The sequence below is a fragment of the Amblyraja radiata genome, chromosome 26 (genome assembly GCF_010909765.2).
Source record: "Amblyraja radiata isolate CabotCenter1 chromosome 26, sAmbRad1.1.pri, whole genome shotgun sequence".
Classification (NCBI taxonomy): Eukaryota; Metazoa; Chordata; class Chondrichthyes; order Rajiformes; family Rajidae; genus Amblyraja; species Amblyraja radiata.
Window position 1 is genome coordinate 18,934,542 of NC_045981.1, and position 23,662 is coordinate 18,958,203.

Here is a 23,662-nt window from a genome sequence, read left to right on the forward strand (position 1 = left end):
GACGCCCAGGTGTCGATGCACCTCCCCCTTGCCTAACCTAACCCCATTGAGATAATAATCTTCCCCCTTATTTTTGCCGCCAAAGTGGATAACCTCACATTTATCTATATTATACTGCATCTGCCACGCATCTGCCCACTCACTCAACCTGTCCAGGTCACCCTGCAACCTCCTAAAATCCTCTTCACAGTTCACTCTGCCACCAAGCTTTGTGTCATCTGCAAACTTGCTAGTGTTGCTCCTAATTCTCTCTTCCAAATCATTAATTTATATGGTAAACAGTTGCGGCCCCAACACCGAGCCTTGCGGCACTCCACTCGCCACTGCCTGCCATTCTGATAAGGACCCGTTCACTCCTACTCTTTGCTTCCTGTCTACCAACCAATTTTCTATCAATGTCAACACCCTACGCCCAATACCATGTGCTCTAATTTTAGTCACCAGTCTCCCGTGCGGGACCTTATCAAAGGCTTTCTGAAAGTCTAGATACAGAAAGTCTAGATACTGGCTCCCCTTCATCCATTTTACTTGTCACATCCTCAAAAAATTCCAGAAGATTAGTCAAGCATGATTTCCCTTTCATAAATCCATGCTGACTTGGACTAATCCTTTTACTGCTATCCAAATGCCCCATTATTACCTCTTTAATAATTGACAGCATCTTTCCACCCACCAAAGTCAGGCTAACTGGTCTGTAATTCCCCGTTTTCTCTCTCGCTCCTTTCTTGAAAAGTGGGATAACGTTAGCTATCCTCCAATCCACAGGAACTGATCCTGAATCGATCGAATTATGCCGTCTGTCAGACAGAATATGCTTCAGTTGTGAAAAACTTCTTCCTACCTCAGCTGAGGTCACTGGTGCATACCCGAAACAAGCTCCAGACTCTATATTCATGCTGATATCTTGTGCATTACAACTACCTTTGAGAACTTTAGGTATGTTTTGTATTTCTTCAAGATCTTTGTTAGCTAAAATCACTCTCTCACATTTTCCTTGTATGTCTTTACCTACATCGCCAGGAACTTTATGAATATCGTCAGATAAAGGGCCTGTCCCACTTTCACAACCTAATTCACGACCTCTGCCGAGTTTGCCCTTGACTCATACTCGCAGCATGGTCGGCACGAGGTCGTAGGAGGTGGTAGGAGGTGATAGGAGGTCGTGGGTAGGTCGTGATGCTAGTCGTAGGTACTCGTGGCATCAAGTAGGTCGGGGCGTTTTTCTAGCCTGATGAAAAATGTCCACGAGTAAAAAAGGTCGTGAATTAGGTCGTGAAAGTGGGACAGGCCCTTTATTTTGTTGAAAACCAGCAAGTTATTCACTAATGTTTTGCCATATTTCTCAAGAGAAGTGGTAGCTTGTGGGAAGTTTGCAAAATTGGAAACAATAAATAGATTTTGGAGAAGACTGAACCAGTGGGCAGCGGCATGAATGAATGAACGACTGACGGTGGCGCCCAGGTTTTGCCCCGGTGGTGGAAATTTTCTTGTAATTTATACTACGTGAACACGTTAATAATAACATTAATATTAACGTGTTAACATAGAAAACGTCATTGAAATCACGGTACAACTAGAGGAAATAGCACACCCTTTTAGCAAAATGGCAAAAAAAAAGGCACCTGATCGTGAAAAAGACATTATCCTGGTGAAATCATCAAAAAAGGCATGAAAAGGCACATGGCATTAATGGCGAAACCCTGGCTCTACTGATAACCATAGCATATAAACAATGAAGTACTGAATAAAAGGGATTGAAAATATACATTTTTTAAATATGCATTTAAGGTGCAAGCAAATACTAAGGAAGGTCGTGTACCCAGTTACAAAGAAGAAATGAGACTGGAGAATGGGCACATTTGATTTTTGGTGTCATCCTTTAATCAACTATGCAAACTTTATTTGACAAGACAGTGCACATGTATATTGATTACTGCTTAGGAACACAGTGCATGCCATGTAATATTCAAGGAGCTTGTGTCAGCACTGAAATCAGTGCATATTTATGCAGGCCATTTTATAAACATTCTATACATTTGAGTTTAGTAATCTATAGCTGGATCTTTGCCACATCAAGTCCATGCAGATCAATAGGTAGTGACTTCCATTGAGATTTACCTGAATGTGACACGCAGATTGATAGGCAGGAGTACCACACTTCCAAACAAAAATGATCCTGTTCTTTCACATGCAACCTACAGATGTCCACATTATTTTTTTAAGTAATTTCAATATATTGACTTTAACACATTCTGGTCTCGAGTCATTTATTAGATGATCTAACATTTACACTATGAATATACTGAGTTTATTCTTTTTTAGTTTAGTTTAGAGAATAAACAGGTCCTTCGGCCCACCGGGTCCGCACCAACCAGCGATCCCCGCACATTAACACTGCCCAATGCACACTAGGGACAATTTTACATTCATACCAAGCCAATTAACCTACAAACCTGTGCGTCTTTGGAGCATGGGAGGAAACTGAAGATCTCAGAGAAAATCCACACAGGTCACGGGGAGAACATACAGACTCCGTGAAGACAAGCACCCATAGTCAAGATTGAACGCAGGTCTCTGGCGCTGTCTCTACCACTACACCACCGTGCCATCCTGAGTTTTGGAATCATTTTGGAACTGTGGCTACATGGTTGCCACAACTATTGGGTGACATGTTTTAGGATAAGGATATGATTAATAATAATAATAATGGATGGGATTTATATAGCGCCTTTCTAATACTCAAGGCGCTTTACATCGCATTATTCATTCACTCCTCAGTCACACTCGGTGGTGGTGAGCTACTTCTGTAGCCACAGCTGCCCTGGGGCAGACTGACGGAAGCGTGGCTGCCAATCTGCGCCTACGGCCCCTCCGACCACCACCAATCACTCACACACATTCACACACAGGCAAAGGTGGGTGAAGTGTCTTGCCCAAGGACACAACGGCAGTATGCACTCCAAGCGATTGAAACATTAAAGCTGTCCACCTATCTCCCACAAGACCTGTCCTGGAACCAGCATATTATTGCGATCACAAAGGAAGCCCATCTTCCCTAGATGATTGAGGAGATCTAAGCCTCTACCTCCTTAGAAGATCGAGGAGATTCGGCACGTTGACAAATGCTCCCTTGAACTTCTACAGGTGTACAGTAGAGTGCGTATTGACTGGTTGCATTCAGCACATCGAATACCCAAGTGATGAACACTGCCCAGTCCTTCACGGATACTGACCTCCCCAACCTCAGGAGACACTGCCTCGAAAAGGCAGCTGGCAGCATCTGGAACCCACGCCACCTGAGCCATGTCTGCCGATGCCATCCTCGGCCATGCCTATCGACCCCACTGCCGACCCACGATGCTTCTTCGGCTGCGCCTGCCAACACCACTGACGCCGCCTGTATCGCTGTATTGAGACCTTGTGTCGTTGTAGCTTAGGGCTGATGAGGCTGAAAAAAAGGCACCTCGGTCAGTGCACCTTGCTCAGCGTACATTTTATTGCTGGATCTCTACACATGAAATGCCATATATAACACTCGGTTATAGTGGACAATTGGCAATACCATTCCCCCCCTCTGGTCCGTAATAATGAGAGTTTACTGTATATATACCGTACTAACTGACTTGCTCCTTGCTTTACTGTGAGTGGGAACCACAGCACATCAGTTGTAATTTAACACCCAACGCTTGTCAGTAAGGAGAGGAATGGCTGGTGTGTGTGGGATAATGTCACCATGTATATATGTGACATCAGATAAGCATTAGATGAGCTAATTGGACTGGAAATACCAGGGCCAATTCCCCAAAGATCACAAACTGATCTGGAAATTATTGTCACAGTGGCTGTCGTGCATAAATTATACATTGTACACAGGCCCAGGTGTGTTCAATCTCAAGGCACCGAGGCCGTATCCCCTCGTTATCACCTTTTCCACAGCCAACAATGGACCATTGTGGGCTCCACCTTTCCTCAATCATCGGTGCTGGCTTTGATTTGTTCTTTTCATACCTTTCATTCATTTGTTCCTTTTCATACCTCTAGTTTCCCTCTCCCCTAACTCTCAGTCTGAAGAAGGGTCTCGACCCAAACCATCACCTAATCCTTTTCTCCAGAGATGCTGCCTGACCACCTAAGTTATTCCAGCTTTTTGTGTCTATCTTTGAGGTCCAACCATATTGAGTTCATCAAAGAGCTCAACTTGCAGGTGGAAATGATGCACTATTTCTAAATCGCATTAAATCTGTAATGCCAGTTTTATTCCAGTACATATTCTAACATTAGTAAGTACACACCAAGACCTTTGTCATACAGGCAGCTCTAAAGTTATTTTGTCCACCTTGCTTTCACAGGAATTTTTGATTTCTATTGTGACAAATTTTAAAATTGCATTAAATCTCTAACAATAAATAAACGCTCTCCTAAAAATGTTTCTATTTGGATTTTTTTGACACAAATCTCAAAAGATGAGGAAATATAACAATTCCAGGATTTGACAAAAATGTATCTAACATTTATTCTAATTTGTCAGTTTTCTTCCTTAAGCTTGGCACAGTGGGACTGTGGCACAGTGGGACTGGGTGGCACAGTGGCACAGTGGGGCTGGGTGGCACAGTGGGACTGCGTGGCACAGTGGGACTGGGTGGCACAGTGGGACTGGGTGGCACAGTGGGGCTGGGTGGCACAGTGGGACTGTGGCATAGTGGGGCTGGGTGGCACAGTGGGACTGGGTGGCACAGTGGGACGGTGGCACAGTGGGACTGGGTGGCACTGGGTGGCACAGTGGGACTGGGTGGCATAGTGGGGCTGGGTGGCACAGTGGGACTGGGTGGCACAGTGGGGCTGGGTGGCACAGTGGGACTGGGTGGCACAGTGGGACTGGGTGGCACAGTGGGGCTGGGTGGCACAGTGGGACTGTGGCACAGTGGGACTGGGTGGCACAGTGGGACTGGGTGGCATAGTGGGACAGTGGCACAGCGGCACAGCAGGTAGAGCAGCTGCCTCACAGCGCTGGAGTCCCAGGATCAATCCTGACCTCGGGTGCTGTCTGTGTGGTGTTTGCATGTTCTCCCTCTGACCACTTGAGTTTCCTCTGGGTGCTCCAGTTTCCTCCCACATCCCAGAGACTTGTTAGTAAGTAGTTTAATTGGTCTCTCTAAATTGCCTCTCGTGTGTAGGGAGTGGATGAGAAAGTGGAATAACATAGAACTGGGTTGAACGGGTGATCGATGGTCGGCGTGAACTCGATGGGTTGAAGAGTCTGTTTCCAAGTTATATCTCTGAACTGTAAGTCCTAAGGAAGGTAAGTTCCTCAAATATGAGTTCATTCTATTGCCATATCCAATTATTTTTATTGATATATAAACAGTAGGTGTGAGTATTGATGCTGTACTGGGTCACGATGTAAACGGAACCTTTATTGAACTGCAACTGCAGACTTCCATTCAAGGATCTCTCACAAAGAGGAACAGGGATAAAAACACACACAGCAAACACAGAGCTAATACCTGGCATGAAGATACTTTTCAGCATATGGGAACATATTAAAATTAAGTTTCCGGCAGCAGTAACATTTTATTTAATAGCATATTTGTTCAGCTACAGCCAAAATTGTGTGTGTGTGTGTGTGTGTGTGTGTGTGTGTGTGTGTGTGTGTGTGTGTGTGTGTGTGTAGTGTTTTATTTTTACTTGTTCTTCTTACTATAGAGTAAAACTATAGCTCAGATTTGAATATATTCCGTGTTTCAGCCACCACAGCTCTCCAGGATAGAATAGACCAAAGATTCATGACCCTATAAGAGAAGAGATTACACCTCACCTTCATCTTGACGCTTTATTTTCAAACTATTTCTCACTGATTCAATGATACTGTATTGTCACATTTGCCTATGTACCGTGAAGTGCTTCGTTTTGCACACTAAACCGGTAAAATCACACAGCAGACCTCACCCAGGCAGTGCACAAAGAGTCGCTACGTTTCTGGCGTTGACATCATTACATAAAGTTAATCGAACAGCCTTATCTTCTTCTCGCAACGGCGAACTAGGCCTGCGCCGCACTTGGCCACAGGCCGCCCCCACATTCGCGGCAGCTCCCTGCCGGGTCCCCCTTGGATCTCGGAGGTCCTCTTCGCTCTCTGTGGCACGGGTCCCCTTGTTCTAGGTTCCACCCCCATCCCCAGAGGGATTTACATCGATTCATGAGATGTTATAAGGTAGCTAAGATAGATACAGCATCCGTTCTCATTTTCAGTTCCATCAGTATAGCTTGATGCACCACGGCAGTCAATCACTCCGAGTTGAGAAGCTAAATTGTCATTACTAGCTGATGCACAGAGATTTGGAGGAATTCACCTCTTGCTTTCCTGGACCCATAAATATAAAATGCATAAAATGCACTCGTCTACATCCATCATCTTTCTAAGGATGTCTATTCAGATCGTTCATCCAGATAGATTCTATGAGGCACACGTGCTTCTCATTTGGATTTGAGGTCTAAAAACCTGCTGAGTTAAGGGGTATGGAGAGAAGGCAGGAACGTGGTACTGATTGTGGAGGATCAGCCATGATCACATTGAATGGCGGTGCTGTATCGTAGGGCCGAATGGCCTACTCCTGCACCTATTGTTTATTGTCTATTGAATGCCCAAATTTGAATGTTTAATAAGCCAGAAAGCTGCTTTTGCCACATGCAGTAGATCAGAAGCCACCAGAGCTAATGTGCCTGGAAGACTGCTTTTATCTTCATGTAGAAACAAAGAACTGCAGATGCTGGTTATTACCAAAGAGAGACACAAAGTGCTGGAGTAACTCAGTGAGTCAGGGTGCATCTCTGGAGAAATAGGATGGGTGATGTTTTGGGTCAGGACCCTTCTTTAGAATGACCCGACACATCACCCATCCTATTTCTCCAGAGATGCTGTGTGACCCGCTGAGTTACTCCAGCACTTTGTGTCTATCTTTGCTTTTACCTGCCATCTGCCTTGAGCTGAATTTTGTTCCTCATTGAAGGGTTTATAAATGCCAGCAATCCAGTTCATTGATACATGTTTCCTTATTGATGCTACAGAGAAATATGCAATTATATGCAAAAGTCACTTCAAAAAAGATTCAAGTCAAACCACTTGTTCGCAGGTACATCACTTTTAATATTTTCGAAAGAAACTAAAGGTTGTTCTGAGTAGTTATGGGAATTTTTCAACCAAGAAGCAATCCACTCAGCCTGCTGAGTCACCAATGACTTGTTCAAAATGTAATCCTGTTAGTCCCTTTGGCCAGTCTTTCCCCATATCCCTGCAATTGTTTTTCTCCTTTAAGAATTGATTCAATTTTCTTTAAACTTAAAATGAAACCTATGAACATCATCCTATCAGTTAGCGCATTCCAAATTGTAAACATTCATCCCATTGAATGTCACTTTATTTCCTTTTCCAGTGACTTTAAATCATTGAGTTTTCGTATGAATCCTTCAATTTCTCTCCAGTCGCTATCAAAATTCTTCATGATTTAAACCTCTCTTTCTCTGTGCTCTGTGGAATGCATCCACAGCTTCTATTTACATAAAGTGCGGCACAGTGGCGTAGAGGTAGAGTTACTGCCTTGCAGCACCAGAGACCCGGGGTTTGATCCTGACTCCGGGTGCGGAGTTTGTACGTACTCCCCGTGACCGCGTGGGTTTTCTCCGGGTGCTCCAGTTTCCTCCCACACTCAAAAATGTACAGGTTTGTAGGAAAATTGGCCGGTAAAATTGTAAATTGTCCCTAGTGTGTAGGATAGTGTTTATCGCTGGTCGGTGCTGGCTCGGTGGGCCGGAGGGCCTGTTTCTGCCCTATATCTGTAAAGTCTGGTCTAAACTGTGATTTCTCATTCCAGGAATCAATCATTCCACGCTCATCAACCGCGAGGCTGCACCTCCACCGAGGTTCCCGCCACTGCCGGGTCTGCCACTGCTGCCGAGGCTCCCACTGCTGCCGAGGCTCCCACTGCTGCCAAGGCTCCTGCTGTCGCTGCCAAGTCTCCCACTGCCGCCGCCAACGCTCCGATCACAGCCACCGCTGAGGCTCCTTCAGCGCAGACAGACCTCGCCGCCTGGCTTCTCCGCAGTCCCCTGTGAGGCCAGTGTGGTGAATCGGGTCTACCGGGCCGCGTTCCAGTCTTCGGTCGTCGTCCTTGTCGGCGGCGGCATGGTTGTTCGGCGAGTGGTGAATCAACTGGTTGTTTGGCTATTGTCTAACATTCTGCTCAATATAATTACAACCAGCTCAGAACATACAAATCTGATCTGGCACTGTGCAATGTCATCACATATCAGACCCTTTTGTCACTGAGGCCCAGGAATTCATCCCCAGTCAATAGCATTGAAACCGTCTCGTAACCATATTTCACATCTTTAAAACTTGTTTGAGTTTTAACCTTTTTCATTTCTGATGTAAAAACAATGACCTGCAATGTCGGCTTTTGCTTCCCTCTCCACAGATGCTGCCTGATCAGTCGAGCATTTCCTGGCTTTCGTCCACATTTTAGAAATGGTTGCACATTTGGAATTAGCCACATTGAATAAGGCAAGTACTTTATACAGAATAATCAAGGTACATGCCTGACCGCAAACTCTTAGCTTCATCAGTCAGAGCAAGAGTGAAAAGTGGAAACACTGCAACAATTTATTTGCTGTTCTTGCAGAAACAAAAGGGGGCAATTGTTGATTACCCTTTCAGCATTCAATGTCATTTTGTTGATACTCCGAAAATACAAAATGAAAGCCAAAAATCACAGCAGCTATCACAGCTTTAAATAATCCTTTATATTTAAAGAAGGGATCGGGAAACATGACACAGCTTTACTCCCCAGATAGGTATACTGGTCGTAAAACACAATGCGTTTTTTTTTGGTGGCTGAAATTTCCTTTAGACAGATCGATGAACACTCAGCTTTAATAATCCAGAGGCTGAGATGGCTCAGCAAGTACATACATTGCTTAGGGCATCACTGGCTGCTTTACTGCCGAACTGCATCATTAGTCCGTTTGAAGAAAAGTAACAGTGAGTTCGCACAATTGGCGTCAGCATCCCCATGAAATGTCCAGATTACAGAGGAAGCTGCAAACATTCAGAAGCTCAGGTAGCATCTGTAGAGGGAGAACAAGGGTGTAGGTCATAGAAACACGGAAAATAGGTGCAGGAGTAGGCCATTCGGCCCTTCGAGCCAGCACCGCCATTCAATATGATCATGGCTGATCATCCAGAATCAGTACCCCGTCACTGCTTTCTCCCCATATCCCTCGCTTCTGTTAGCCCTGAGAGCAATACCCAGCTCTCTCTTGAATACATGCGGTGAATTGACCTCTACTGCCCTCAGTGGCAGAGAATTCCACAGACTCACAACTCTCTGGCTGAAAAATGTTTTTTCTCATCTCAGTCCTAAATGGCCTATCCCTTATTCTTAAACTGTGACCTCTGGTTCTGGACCTCCCCCCAACATTGGGAACATTTTTCCTGCATCTAGCCGGTCCAACCCATGAATAATTTTTTATGTTTCTGTAAGATCCACTCTCATCCTTCTAAATTCCAGTGAATACAAGCCCCGTCGAACCATTCTTTCATCGTATGTCAGTCAGGTGCTCCACTGGTTACAGATCCCCACCTTATGCACAGCCCGTACATACAAACAAGTGCTTGGGAGACTGGAGGGTGGGTTTGCCGGTGGCTGCCGTGGGGCTGCAAGCATCTTCTGCCGGGTGGAAACTCAGTTTGTGGCGATATCTGTACGGAGTTTGTACGTCCCCCCTGTGACGAAGGCTTTCTCCAGGTGCTCCAGATACAGTGAAATGTTTTTGTTGCGTGCTATCCATTCAGTGAAAAGACAAGTACGGCACGTGGTGCAGTGGTAGATTTGCTGCCTTACAGCACCAGAGACCAGTGTTCGATCCTGACTACGAGCGCTGTCTACGGGAGCAGCTGTACCGCTGCACCACCGTGCCGTCCCTACTTGGACAAAACACAAGTTGCTGGAATAACAAAGCGGGTCAGGTTGCATGTGTGGAGGGAATGGACGCCTATTGTCTCATTTGTATCGCCTGGCTTTGCCACTTACTCCACCCATCTGCCAATCAACCTCGCCTGTATCCACCTATCACTTGCCAGACCTTGTTCCACCCCACCGCTCTTTTCCAGCTTTCTCCCCCCCCCCCCCCTACTACAATCAGTCTGAAGAAGGGTCCCAACTCTAAACGTCACCTATCCATTCCTCCACAGATGCTGCCTGACCCGCCGAGTTATCCCAGCACTTTGTGTTCTATTTTTGTAAACCAGCATCTGCTGTTTCTTTCTTCTACAAAAGAGATGAGCAAGTTCACTGAGATAGTCACTGGTTTGGCTCAAGATTCAGCGCACTCTCAGTACTACAGTTTTGTGGCACCACATTATGCGCTCACTTTTCTGAAGTGCAGCTAGAACCCCATCGCTTCCTGACCCATGTACAGGCCTGTGCCTGGTAAAAGAAAGCTGACTGCTGCCTTATCATGGAACTCTTTCAAATAATTACAGGGTTATACAGTCAAACAGCATGGAAACAGGCCCTTCAGCCCACTGAGTCCATACTGGTGATCAAACACACATTTACACTAATCCAATTTTATTCTCCCAGTTCTCCTATCAACCTCCCCTAATGCTCAGCCATGCGCAGGCAACTAATTAACCTCTCAATATAGAGTTCTTGGGATGTGGGATGAAATAGAAGCACTTCGAGCAAAAACGTGCAACGACAGAGACAAACTGTAAACTTCACACAGACGGCAACAGAGCCTTAGTTTTAGTTTGGTTTATTGTCACGTGTACTGAGGTACAGTGAAACGTTTTTTATTGCGTGCTATCCATTCAGCGAAAAGACTGTACTTGATTACAATCGAACCGTCCAGTGTACAGATACAGGGTAAAAGGAATAACGTTTAGTGCTGCTGTTGGAGTAGAGGTTTAAAAGAGTGGAGCGATTGTAATGAATGATTGCAGATCGGCTACTGGGACCAGCACGCAGAGGATCGCCAGTCTTGGGCGCCATCTTGATGATGTCAGGAATGAACTGAGTTGTTGAGGATGTGAGATGGCAGTATTCTTTTAATGCAGCAGGACATGTCATGAACATTTCCAAAGAGCAAAAGATATTACGAATTTGAAATTGAAACAGAAAGCACTGGAAGTATTCAGCAGATCTGGTGAAGAAAAACAAAGTTAACGCTTCAAGTTGGAAAGCTGTTGTGATGAAACAGGTTTGAGTTGCAGGGAAAGGAGAAAGGGCGGGGAGAATAAAAGGAAAAGAGTGTGGAGAGGAGGATTTCAGACCGCGAGGGTTTGAGTGACTCAGATAGTGGTGACATTAGCTGAGAGGGGCTGGAGAGTAATAAAGGGTGTGTCAACAGCAGGTGCGCGAGGGGAAGGTGAATGAAATCTGGAAATACCAGTAAAGGAGAGAGAAAAAGCTTGAAGCTGGAAATATGAGATACATGGCTGCAAAGGCTGATTATCTGAAACCCTGTGTTGAGTCTGGAAAACTGGAATGTTCCTTGTTGGAAAGTAGAAGCTGTTGCTCGAGCCGACATCGAGCTTCATTAGTTTTTAGTTTAGTTTCGTTTAGAGATACTGAGCACAAACAGGCCCTTCGGCCCACTGGATCTGTGGTGACCGGCGATCACACTACACTAGCACTATTGTGCAAACATCCTGCATCATTTTTACCGAAGCCAATTAACCGGTGATGGACTGGGCAGTGTTCACAACTTTTTGCAGTCTTGTCCGCTCCTGAACGTTCAAGTTGCCGAACCAGGTCATGATGCAACCAGTCAATATGCTTACACCTGTAGAAATTCAAGAGAATCCTCTTTGCCAAACCGAATCTCCTTAATCTTCTCAGGAAGTAGAGGCATCATATAAGATATATATGGGAAACCATACAATGAGATTAGATTTCTCATTCTAAGACTAACTTGCTCCCTTGTCGAATAAAAAATGCTATTACCTGGGCTTCAATATCTTCTGTCCTATTTTTAAATAATCCAGGAAGCAGTTAATTTCATAAACACACTATTTTATCATTGAAAACATTAACTATACCACATGAAAGAACAAAACAGCTTTTTTTTACTTAGGTCAAATTAATCTATTCAAACTAGTATGGAATTATTTTAATAATTTTTATTTTATTTTACTATGCCAGCGATGAATTATATGTCGAAGATAGATACAAAAGATTATATGTCAGTATACATAAAAAAATATTCAGCTTGATTACGGTTGACGCATTAGGATAATTATTTTATCACTATAACCAATGCCACCTAATTTGGGGGAGGCAATGTTTTTCCCACTGAAATTAAATCCAAAGAATGCAGTAAGGCTAATACGTACATGATGCAGAAGAATGTGTAGAAAGGAACTGCAGATGCTGGTATATGCCAAAAGTAGACACAAAGTGCTGGAGTAACTCAACGGGCCAGGCAGCAACCCTGGAGAAATAGGATGGGTGATGTTTTGGGTCTGAAGAAGAGTCCCAACCCGAAACGTAACCCATCCTTTTTTCTCTGGAGATGCTGCCAGATCCCACTGAGTTACCCCAATACTTTGTGTCTATAATGCACAAAACTACTTTGCAAAGTAAAGTGAAGAAGGGTTTCGGCCCGAAACGTCACCTATTTCCTTCGCTCCATAGATGCAGCTGCACCCGCTGAGTTTCTCCAGCATTTTTGTGTACCTTGCAAAGTAACAGTTTTATTACGGCACAAAGTGCTTGAGGAACTCAACAGTTCAGGCAGCGTCTGTGGGGGATTGGGTAAACAACCTTAGGACCCTTCTTCAGACTGATGGAGTAGAGGGGAGAAAGATGACAAAGAGAGGAGGTAGTGGGGCAAAGCCTGCCAAGTGATAGGTGGATACAAGTGAAGGGGCCTACTAACAACCCCCCTCCCCCTAGTGTGCACACATGTCTTCCATCATGCCCACCTCAGAAATTACCCCACTCTTTACCATTAGCTATTCTCCCATCTCCGAGTCCCATATTTCCCTTTCTCTTCCACCCATTCCCGTCCACACGCATCCCTCCCTCCAGCTTTACATTTCACTCCTCCTCCTCTTTCCTTATCTCACATCCTTTTGTTTCCTTTTCACCTGAAGCGTTTGTCTATCTCCACCTATCTGCCAATTACGCCACCCTCGTCTCTATTGGCCTATCTTATGCCAATCAAACCTCCCCCTCACCTGTATCCACCCATCACTTGCCAAACTTCTTCCTGCCCCCACCTCTCTTCCAGCTTTCTCCCCCATTGCAATCAGCCTGAAGTGTCCTGACCCAAAACGTCACCTATCCATATTTTCCAGAGATGCTGTCTGACCGCTAAGTTACTCCAGCACTTTCAGTCTTTTTTTGAACACCAGCATCTGAAGTTCTTTGTATCCACCTATCACTTGCCAGGCTTTGCCCCATCTCCATTATCCAGCTTACTCCCCATTATTCCATCAGGCTGAAGGAGTGTCCTGTCCCGAAACGTTCCCTCCATGGGTGCCAAATGACCAACTTGATTAGTACAGATGTCAGAGGTTATGGGGAGACGACAGGAGAATGGAGAATGGAGAATGTGATCAGCCATGATTAAATGGCGTAGACTTGATGGGCCGAATGGCCTATTACTTATGACTTTATGAACTGAATTCCTCCAGCACTTTGATTTTTACTCAATACTCCAGCATCTGCAGTCTCGTGTGAGTCCAATAATTTCATTAGGCTTGTTTCATTTTAAAGATATCCACAAATTTCACATTCTTTTTAATTTTGAAATCTGAGGCGATGTTAAAAAAATATATTCACTCAAAAAACCTTGAAATCATCCTTATCGCATTAAAGCCTGATCTTAAACACAAATGTGCAATATATTTCTGAACTTCAGTTGGTTTAGAAAGACGGAACATTTAAAAAAATTTTAACATCCAACCTGTCCTCTATTATACAAATTCTTTGTCTGCAATATATTTTTGACAATTTGGTGCAATTGATTATGGAATCTTTTATGAACCTATTATAATAAGCATCTCAGATCTCTGAGATTTTTAAAAATGGTTCATTATTCCTTATACATTCCTGAATATTTATGCATGTACTGTACATGACTGAAATCCCTCTATTGGAAAAGCAAACTGTAATTAGCTTTTTGAACAAATATTTTAATACCATCTCCGAATTTCAAGAAAATATTAAACATCATTATGGAACAGATTCTTCCTAAAGTATTGTGTTCTGCATTACTTTGCAGCACATCACAGACACAATTACACCAAATACTAAACACGGGGAAATAACTGCCTTCGCAATTCATTCAAAACCTGTTACTTCAGTGTAGAACGACTTAAACCTAATCGTATAGATACAACATTTCAGTTTCTTCATAGGATATGAAATTGCATCTAATTATCTTCATCTCAATCACAAAGTACATTTTACTACTTATCATGCAAAAAAATTTTCATGAATAGTTACTAATTTAAAAAAATTTGCTCTGTCTGAGGAACGTAATTTTGCCTTCTCAAAATGATTAAAGAATTTAATGCAACAAATTGATTGTTTATTTTGACCACATTTAGATCCAGGCACCATTATAATACTCCTGATTATAGTTACATTTATCAAGCGACAGTACGGATGGAACAAGCCAAGGAAGGGTTGGATCAGTGCAGTGTAAGTTGGCAAGGATGCTGTGACGTTATAACGATACTGCAGAGTTATTACCAGACAGGCTGATTCATTGTGCACATTGAATTGGACCTGAACACCACTTCAAGAGATGACTTCTTTGTTTGTGGCTGATTGTTTTCTTTCCCCTTCCAAGAATCATTCCCTTGACAGCCCTGGCAGATCTGAGGTCTTGGACTAATATCAGCATTCCTAACTTACATTTCAAAGGGATTGTTCTTTGGAATATGCATCTTCCAACTGGGAGAAAGAATGAGCCCAAATAACCTAATTATGATTTAATTACATAAATAGCAGTATTCGATTGTACAAATGTGGGCTTTTATTTATCATTTACAAACAAGTAATAAACTCTGCTAAATAAGGATTATTGCCAAATATATCGTGAAGGGGAAATAAGACTGAATTTAAACTTTGATTTCAGTACCTAACAGGTACCTTTAATTATGGGATTATAACTTTAGCATTTATCTTCATCTTTAAAAATCAAAATGCTGATTATAACAAGGCTGCAAAAGGACTCATGGTAACCCATGCAGAGCAATACCGTATGTCAGGCTGTATTACAGGATATTGTTGCTACCATAAGTGAAAACACAATTACCTCCTCCACGGACACATTGAACATGTAACTGTTCAGCAAATATGCTTTCAGAATAAAGCAAACTAAATTGGAAGCACAGAATGCTGTAGTTTAAAATATGTTTGTCAGTCTTCTTATTGTTGCATCAATACGGAGGATTATCTCTTTTCATTACCATTATTATGCAATGACAATAACAATTCATTCTCGTTCGAATGATCCCTGTGTTAAATTAAAGTCAGGACTGACAAAAATCCAGGTAAGTCCGACACGTTACAAACTCAGAAATTGCCGCCTGACAAAAATTAATTGGATCCATTGCTTAATAATTAGCTCGTTTCTGTTGTTGAACAATCCATATTTTACTGTCCTGTCAAACCACATGAGGATATACATGGTTAGTGTTACCTAATACCTGTATCTTTAAACTAAAGCTGACTAGGTGGTGGCACAGTGAATTAAACAGTGGCTATTCATCCTTGGAATTTGGACTCACAGCCAGCTCAGGCTTAATCGTTGAAAGCCACTCCATCTGCTGGATATAAGGGGTTCTATGTGAAATGTTTTCAGGTGACTGTAATCCTGGTTCTGAGTGGGCTTTCAGCTCTGGTAAAAAGCTGGCCCTCCACTGGCGTGAACTGACAGGCTTACTCATAGAGTCATAGAGTCTTACAGCGTGGAAACAGGCCCTTCAGCCCAACTTGCCCACACTGACCAACGGGTCCTATCCACACTAGAAACTCTGAAACTTTTCTACACAGAGAAAAAAAACCTCCTAGACACAAGAATGGTAGGCACAACCGATCTGAAGAAGGGTCCCGACCTGAAGCATCGCCTATCCATGTTCTCCAGAGATGCTGCCTGATCCACTGAGTTACACCTATTTAATAGTTTATAGTTAACACAATTGTATTAAACAATAAATTCAATTTTTTAATATTTTATAAAGAGTATAATTAATACAGCATTAAATTATTGGCATTTATATAATGTAATGTAAGCCTGTATTTGTAGCCTCTATTTACTTTCTGAAATCATCCAACAGAAATACATTTAGCTATCAAGGTGATTAGTTGGTGCTCAGTGGACAGAAATGCATGAGGGTTACCTGAGCTGTAAGGATCTGGATGAGTTCTCTCCTCTGTTAAGGGGAAAGTGCGTGACTGCATTTCTTCCTTCACCAGAATAAACAGAAACACAGTCGGAAGAAGGGTCCCAACCCAAAACATCATATGCCCATTTCCCCCCACAGATTCTGCCTGAGTTGCCGAGTTCCTCCAGCACTTTGTTTTTTACACGCACATCAATACCAGTTAATAATAAATAATAATAATAATGTCTTTATTTATATAGCACATTTTTAGTCAACTTGCATTGACCCCAAAGTGCTTCACACAATTACTTCCATACAGACAGGCAAAGGTGGGTGAAGTGTCTTGCCCAAGGACACACACAGGCAAAGGTGGGTGAAGTGTCTTGCCCAAGGACACAACGACAGTATGCACTCCAAGCGGGATTCGAACCAGCTACCTTCCGGTTGCCAGCCGAACACTTAGCCCATTGTGCCATCTGTCGTCCCTTAACACAATTGGGATTCCGATAAAAGCTCATCAGGTGGAAATATTAATTTTGTTTCTTTCTCTACAGATGCTACCTGACTTGCGAAGTATTTCCCGTATTTCTTGTTTGGATATCCTAGTCAAGGCATGTACTTTGGCTCAATGGAAGTACCCTTCTCTCCAAGTTAGATAACGACAGATGTTCAAGTTACATGTCAGCAACTGAAACATTTGTGCCAAAAGTTCCGTTTTCATTGGCAAACACAGAAAATACTGGAAACACTCATCAGGACAGGCAATAAATGTGGAAAGAGAAACAGAATGAATTTTTTGTGTCGAATACCCTCTGTCAGAATCTCAAGAAGTTGTCCTTTTCAGACTGGAGGTAGGGAGCTCCATTGCCTGAAGTTTACGCTTCAAGTCTAACACATCCTGACTTGGAAATATATTTCGACATTCCCTCATCTCACTTGCTCTAAATCCAGGGAGGTAGCTTCATCCCAAGGCTCAAACAGGTTGCTCATTGCACCTTCTCGTTGTTTAACCATGCAATTGCCCCAGTGCTAGGCTTGCATTACATTAAAAAATGCCAATCCTTTTATGCTGTATTATTTACACACTTATTGAGATATTTGTCACAACAAAAGACCATAAGCCTTAGGAGCAGAATTAGCCCCTTATCGAGTCTACTCTGCCATTCGATCATGGCTGATCTACCTTTCCCTCTCAACCCCATTCTCCTGCCTTCTCCCCATAACCTTTGATGTCCTTACTGATGAAGAAGCTATAATCTCCACTTTAAAAATACCCAATGTCTTGACCTCCACAGCCTCCAGTGACAATGAATTCCAGATTCACCATCCTCTGGCTAAAGAAATTAATCTTCCTTTCCATTCTAAAGGTACGTCCTTTCATTCTGAGGCTGTGCCCTCTGGTCCTGGACTCTCTCTCACTCGTGGATCACTAATGCACTAATGGCGTTAAACGGTAATCTTCTTTTTCTTTGTCCCCACCCTCAGTACATGTGACAATAACAAAACAAAACTAAACTAAACTTGCTATGCAATGTTGTATTCTTGAAATTTCATTTCTGGTTTCCAGCATTTGCTTTACCCGACCCTCATTCAATTGGATTCAATAACAAATGTGAATTGAAGCCCAATGTTCTGCACAAAATATCATTAATATTAATGGTAATTGTTTTGTCACCGTTTGATTTGCAGAGGAAACTGCATAATGCAGCCTTTAACCAGATGCTATTCTTCCCCAATATTTTTTTTTTTATCATACTGAATAATAGCCACGAATCATTAAGAAGCGCCAAAGCTTTAAGGTCCAACCCGCCGATTAGTGTCGAATGGGCAGGTCAAACACTACTGTCATATCCGAATCATTTTGCAATTGCTAGCTCAACACATGGTGACTGGAAACCGAAATAAGGGAAGCGAAGAGTTAATAGCACAAGGGCTGGAGGGAGAGCAGCCTGTAAATTGCAATTGAATACGTTGAGCCGCTGTCACAGGGGTTTTACCATGAGAATCCGATCTGATTAAAATGAATTGGCTCCGTTGCGATTGGCCGGCCGGGCCCGATGATGCCGGTTCTCCGGGTGAATGGCAGACCCGGCGAGGGTGAGGAGATTAGCGCTGCTGGGAGTCGGCAACGAGCGCGGCAATCAGTCCCCATTCAATGGCTCTTCACTTATCTCTCCCCTCCTCCCTCTATCTCTCTCCATCTACTCCTACTCCCTCTCCCTCCTCTCTCTCTCCCGTCCGAGGTTCCCTCTGAGTTACAGGCGCCTTTCATCTCCTCCTCTCGTCCTCCCCCCCTCTCTCTCTACCACCCGCTCCCCTCTCTCTCCCTCGCCACCCCCCCCCCCCCCCACCACCTCTCCTTCTCCTCCCCCCCCCCCCCACCCCCACCTCTCCTTCCCCCCCCCCCCCCTCTACCCTCCTCTCTTTCCCCTCTCGTCCGAGGCTCTCCTCTGAGTTACAGCGCCTTTCACCCCCCACCCGCCCACCCCTCTCCTCCAGGTTTAGTGTTGCCTCTCCCGCTTCTCTGCAGCGCCGGGTAATAAAAGCCAGCGGCCAGAGTCTGGGGCTGGACTAGAGTTTGCAACACACAGGCGGGGAGGGAGGGAGGGTGCGGGGGGGATTCCCTATGTCAGCGGAGCTTTCTGAAATCGGAACCGTGCAGCAAGGGGAGTCTCCGCTGCATACTTTTAACCCCCTCCTCTCTGTTTCATCTGTGTCTGAGAGTCGCTGCCGTTCCGCGGCGTGTGTGAGATGGCTGCGTTTTTTTAATTGCAAAGGGATTGAATTATTTTTCAGGGGTCCCAGGACACCAGGTTTCGCCTCAACATGGAAATTCCACGTGTTGGCCATAACTCTGCAACATGCATTCTGCTGAAGTGTGGCGATCACAGTAGATCGCCCCTCCCCACACCCACCCTCCCTCCCCTCCCCTCCCCTCCCCCCCAACTCAACATTTATACCAAAAAGACGGCGGAGATCATCTATGAACAAAGTTTAAAGAATGAGAAACGAGTCTGGGATTAAAGGAGGATTTGCAGGACAATTTGCAGGATAATATGAAGTGGAAAAATGGATCGAGGACAACGTGGGATGGCAGCGATCCGCCAGGGATGGCCCCAACGACTGCAAACTCTTTGAGAAAAGAGAGACGAGGAGCGCAAGAAGGGACAGTGGAACTCTTTAAATTAAGAAATAAAACCGGGCGCCACGCAGGTTGGGAAAAGTGACGGCGAGGGGTGAATTAAAAAAAAAAAAGCGGGACTGTTCAAATGCAAGGAGAGAAGCCAGCAGAGGAGTGGTCATCGATGGAGTCTTGCACACACCAGCGGTCTTTCTCAGCTGAGTCAGCCCGAAAGCAGTGGTCGTCTCAATTGCAGCGCTTCTGTGCAAAGCAGAACAAAAGAGCACATGGCATAATCAGGGAGGCTCAAAAGCTCCAGGTTTAATAATCTCATCAAATTGTTATTTATTAACGCAGCGCATTGTGCATGTTAAACTGTAATAATTAATTGAGACGGGGGTTGGGGAAATTGATGCGTAAACCTCGGAGATAAATGTGGAAAAATAGCCGTATCTTTCTTCAGATCATTACGTTTTTAATTTTGAGGACAAAATCGGCCGAACTGTTTCCCCTAAACAGTTGCTTAAAGCAGCTGCAAATATATAACATTGCCCTGTAAGTCACAACTGATATTATCTTAGAAGTTCTCTCAGAGTATGTTATCGAAAACGCGTTAAAGCGCGCCTAACATAAACAGATTTAAATGAAACACAATCCCAGCAATTGTATCTTTAATATTTATTGGGGATGCATACGTTTTTCTTCGGATGGTCATCCAAAGTTCACGGGAATAATTTATGAAAGTGTTCACATATGTTTTGCTTCTTAAATCCTGTTAAGTTGTCCCATTTAAAAATGGCTGCATTAACTCTGCCATTACTGCCCGGTTCTGCAGCACACATTTTCTGACCAGCGACCTGGATTTAAATCGTTTCAGATACTTATTTCACGTTCAAACCTGGCAGCAGAAATTTTAACCAAAGCAGCCTGCATCAGAGAGCGAACAACTGGTGTAATTTCCTCGCAATACGAAGGAAATTTCGAATACTGATCCTTTCGTGCGATAAAATGTCTGCAACCTTATGCAATATAATCTTTATTTTTTATCGACTTATTTAGCGCATCTGTAGCACTCACTAATGGCGTAAGATAATAGCAAACATCTGGCAAATAGAGTTCTCATTTTATTTGAAGTTCTGTTCTCGGATTTTTTTTTTAAACCGCACCAAGAAGGTTTAGAGCGAAAAATCTCCTTTCGTTTCCGATCAATTCACATTGTAGTTAAAATTCACAAAGGAAACAACAATAACGGCCCCCCAATTGGCAAGTAGTACTGTAGTGTAACTGCAGAATATAGACTTTTTGGGAAGCATTAAATGCACTTCCACGCTGTCCACAGTTTCATCATCTACAGCTTGGCTAATATAGATGCGTGCAATTTATATTACATTTGCACATTGGTAGCGTTAACTTATGGCATATTTTTTTACTTTATATTCTACTCGATTGTTTTTAGGCTAAGACTTGATCAAAAGCAGAATCTTGTCAAGACGGAAGTTGGTCATCGTCCGCATTCTAAAGAGCCCGAACATCTTCAAAGCGATTGACGTAAAAGTTATTTTTGTGGATTCTGACCATTTTAGACATGTTAGCCCAGGTCACTTGTTAGAGCTTGTTTTTTTTAAATAACTTTCCAGGAATCATAAAACGTCCAAAATAGCAGTCAGTGGGTTAATCTGCAATAGTGCAGAAATGCAGTAGAGACTTTACATTTGAACAGAGTACAGACAGTTAAAACAAAAATCAATGTTGTTTGTTGTGGCCAGGCGGCCTTTGGTTGGCGTGTCCGGTTAATTTTGTCAACCATGTTTCCCTTGTTTTCTGATAACCACCGAACTATTCTATTCGGGTTTTTTTCCAAAAGAAATAATCATGCATTATGGGGTTTTGAAAAATTCCTTTACCTCAGGTAGGCCTGGAATCTGCCTTGGAATCTAGCAAAATAACATTGGTATTAATTGCATTTGAATGAACTCCATTGCAATCTTTAAACCCCAATCCAAATTTTGACTAGCTGCCTAATTTCAAATCCAGATTGTACCTCGACGTATTTTGGTAAGAATAATTTTTAATGAGGATGTCTGCTTAATGCAAACCTAAAGTTAAGTGGCACCCCACATTGAAAACACAATTTACCTATTAACTTTTCGCATAAACCAAATGCTACTTTAAGTCTCCATTTTCACAAAACTCCTGGCGTGTTTTCGTGCTCGCATTGAGATCGTCGACGAATCGCACCTTTAAAAACATGAATGGTTCTCAGTAAAAGATTAATATTTTTCCTGACGTTCATTTTTATCGAACGGTTCGCATCTTTTTTTTAAGTCTTAAATACACGTGGTCGCGTGTGGACTTTTATTTGTGATTTTGCGGAATATTTCCAAGCGAGTTACTCAAGTATAAATAATTGTCAACTAAAAGTTAAAGAGGATCCACTGTGAATGAGATTAAACTCCCCCGTCCTGTAAAGACTGATTGCAAAGACATGCTGCATTCATTCCAGTGTGTTTGGGTAAAAAACTGCTTCAGAACCGCAAAAAAAAAAAAGCAACGTATTCATCATGCAAAGTGTTGGAAATCGGGCATAACATTATTCTTTGTACTTCCTGAACGTCGAGGCTTTGTAGAAAGAACTTGGCCACTGGTGAAAGCTTTGCAGTGCGGCGCTGAAGCCATGGCGTTAGAGAGTCTTTGACTTTTTGCACGTTTTTGACCAAGAAGTAGGTGGGTTTGGGTTTGTCTGGCAGTTTCAGCGTCCAGCGTTTGTGTAGACCTGGCACCCATATAAGTAGCCGTCCCCGCGTTAAAGCACGGAGAACCCGGCCAGGAAGCAGCGTCTGCTTTGTGGCGCTTTCCACCTTCATTCATTCTGCTCTGAAAGCATTCATTTCAGCTTTAGGAGCGCCCGGAGCAGAAGAAGGAGATGAATTGCGAGCAGTGTCACATTTGACTCCATAAAAGATGGAGGATTTCTACATTGTTAATTCCGGAGGTTCTACGTTACAATTTACAAGGCTGTACGCGCTGTTTATATAAAAACACAGTAACTTTCTTAGATCGCTGTAAACATGTAGGCGCTGATTTCGGAGCCATCTCATTCTGATCGCTGCACTCCTGCTTTGCTGTGGCTTTATTCAACCACGGTTTTACTCGAGAGAAAAATAAAAGATAAAACACGTTATTGATTGTGTTAATATTTATGTGTGTGTTTTTGTTGTTGTTGCAAAGCCAGGGTTTCGGGGGGGAAACACGTTTTAAACCGAATCGAATATAATGCACCATCGTTAAAAGTGCACGCGTTGAAACGGCGCCACGTTATTTCTTCGGTTTAAGTAAAACATTCAGATGCTTCTGGCCAGTAAATACTGAGGAGGATTACTGAGGGATGCATAGAAACTCCGGCCTGGTCACTGAAGTCGGTTGCTAGTTGCAACACTGCGGGCGGCGGGAGATATCTGGCTTCTGGCAAATAACCTTCATCGACTATTTTTTGAAACTCAAATTTCATTCTGGGATTCCACTTATCGCGCAGATACACGCTTAGGTATCCGTTCTTCATTCGAGCAATAGTTTATTATATGTTTTTTTTAAAGGAGTAATCTCAGATGCTGTTGACATTTTATCTCATTGTGAAAGCCACAAGTCATGAAATGGTGTCCCTCACGGCGGCATGATAGTGGTACTCAGCTACTTTAAGGTTAAAGCATTAATTTATATCTCTGATCATCGGGCAATGATTTGGAAATATTTTAATTCATTGTTCATTTAATTTAAAAAAAGTCTACCGATATTTCAGGAAAGATTCATTCAACTTCAGATCAATTTGACGTTTTAAAGCCAAGCGCTGATTTCAAGACTTCCCAATGCAAGAGGGAGCTTCTTCCGTTCCCCCACTGTTACAATGTTTCACAGGGAAGGGAAATTAAACGTCCAACACACAAATACAAATGAATGCTGGCCCCCATTATAGAGCGCGGCTGAGTTATTTGCAGCGACCTCTCCCCGCGTTGAGTAGTGTAATGAAGTGGTGCTCTGCTTTGGTAGCGCGCCCTTTCCCCCTCTGCCCTTCCCCAATGCACCCAGGCCCCGTGGGTTCGCCGTGCACCACTTCCTGACGCCTGCTCGGGAGATCCGGGTCTGGA

General features: G+C 43.4%; 1 long non-coding RNA gene across 1 annotated transcript; it reads left to right on the top strand.

The window, feature by feature from the left end:
- Window positions 1-18,899: 18,899 nt before the first annotated feature.
- Window positions 18,900-22,710, top strand: LOC116987995. Its single transcript, XR_004415840.1, has 2 exons — window positions 18,900-19,839; window positions 20,977-22,710. It is a non-coding gene; the product is annotated as an uncharacterized LOC116987995 (long non-coding RNA).
- The last annotated feature ends 952 nt before the right edge of the window (window positions 22,711-23,662 follow it).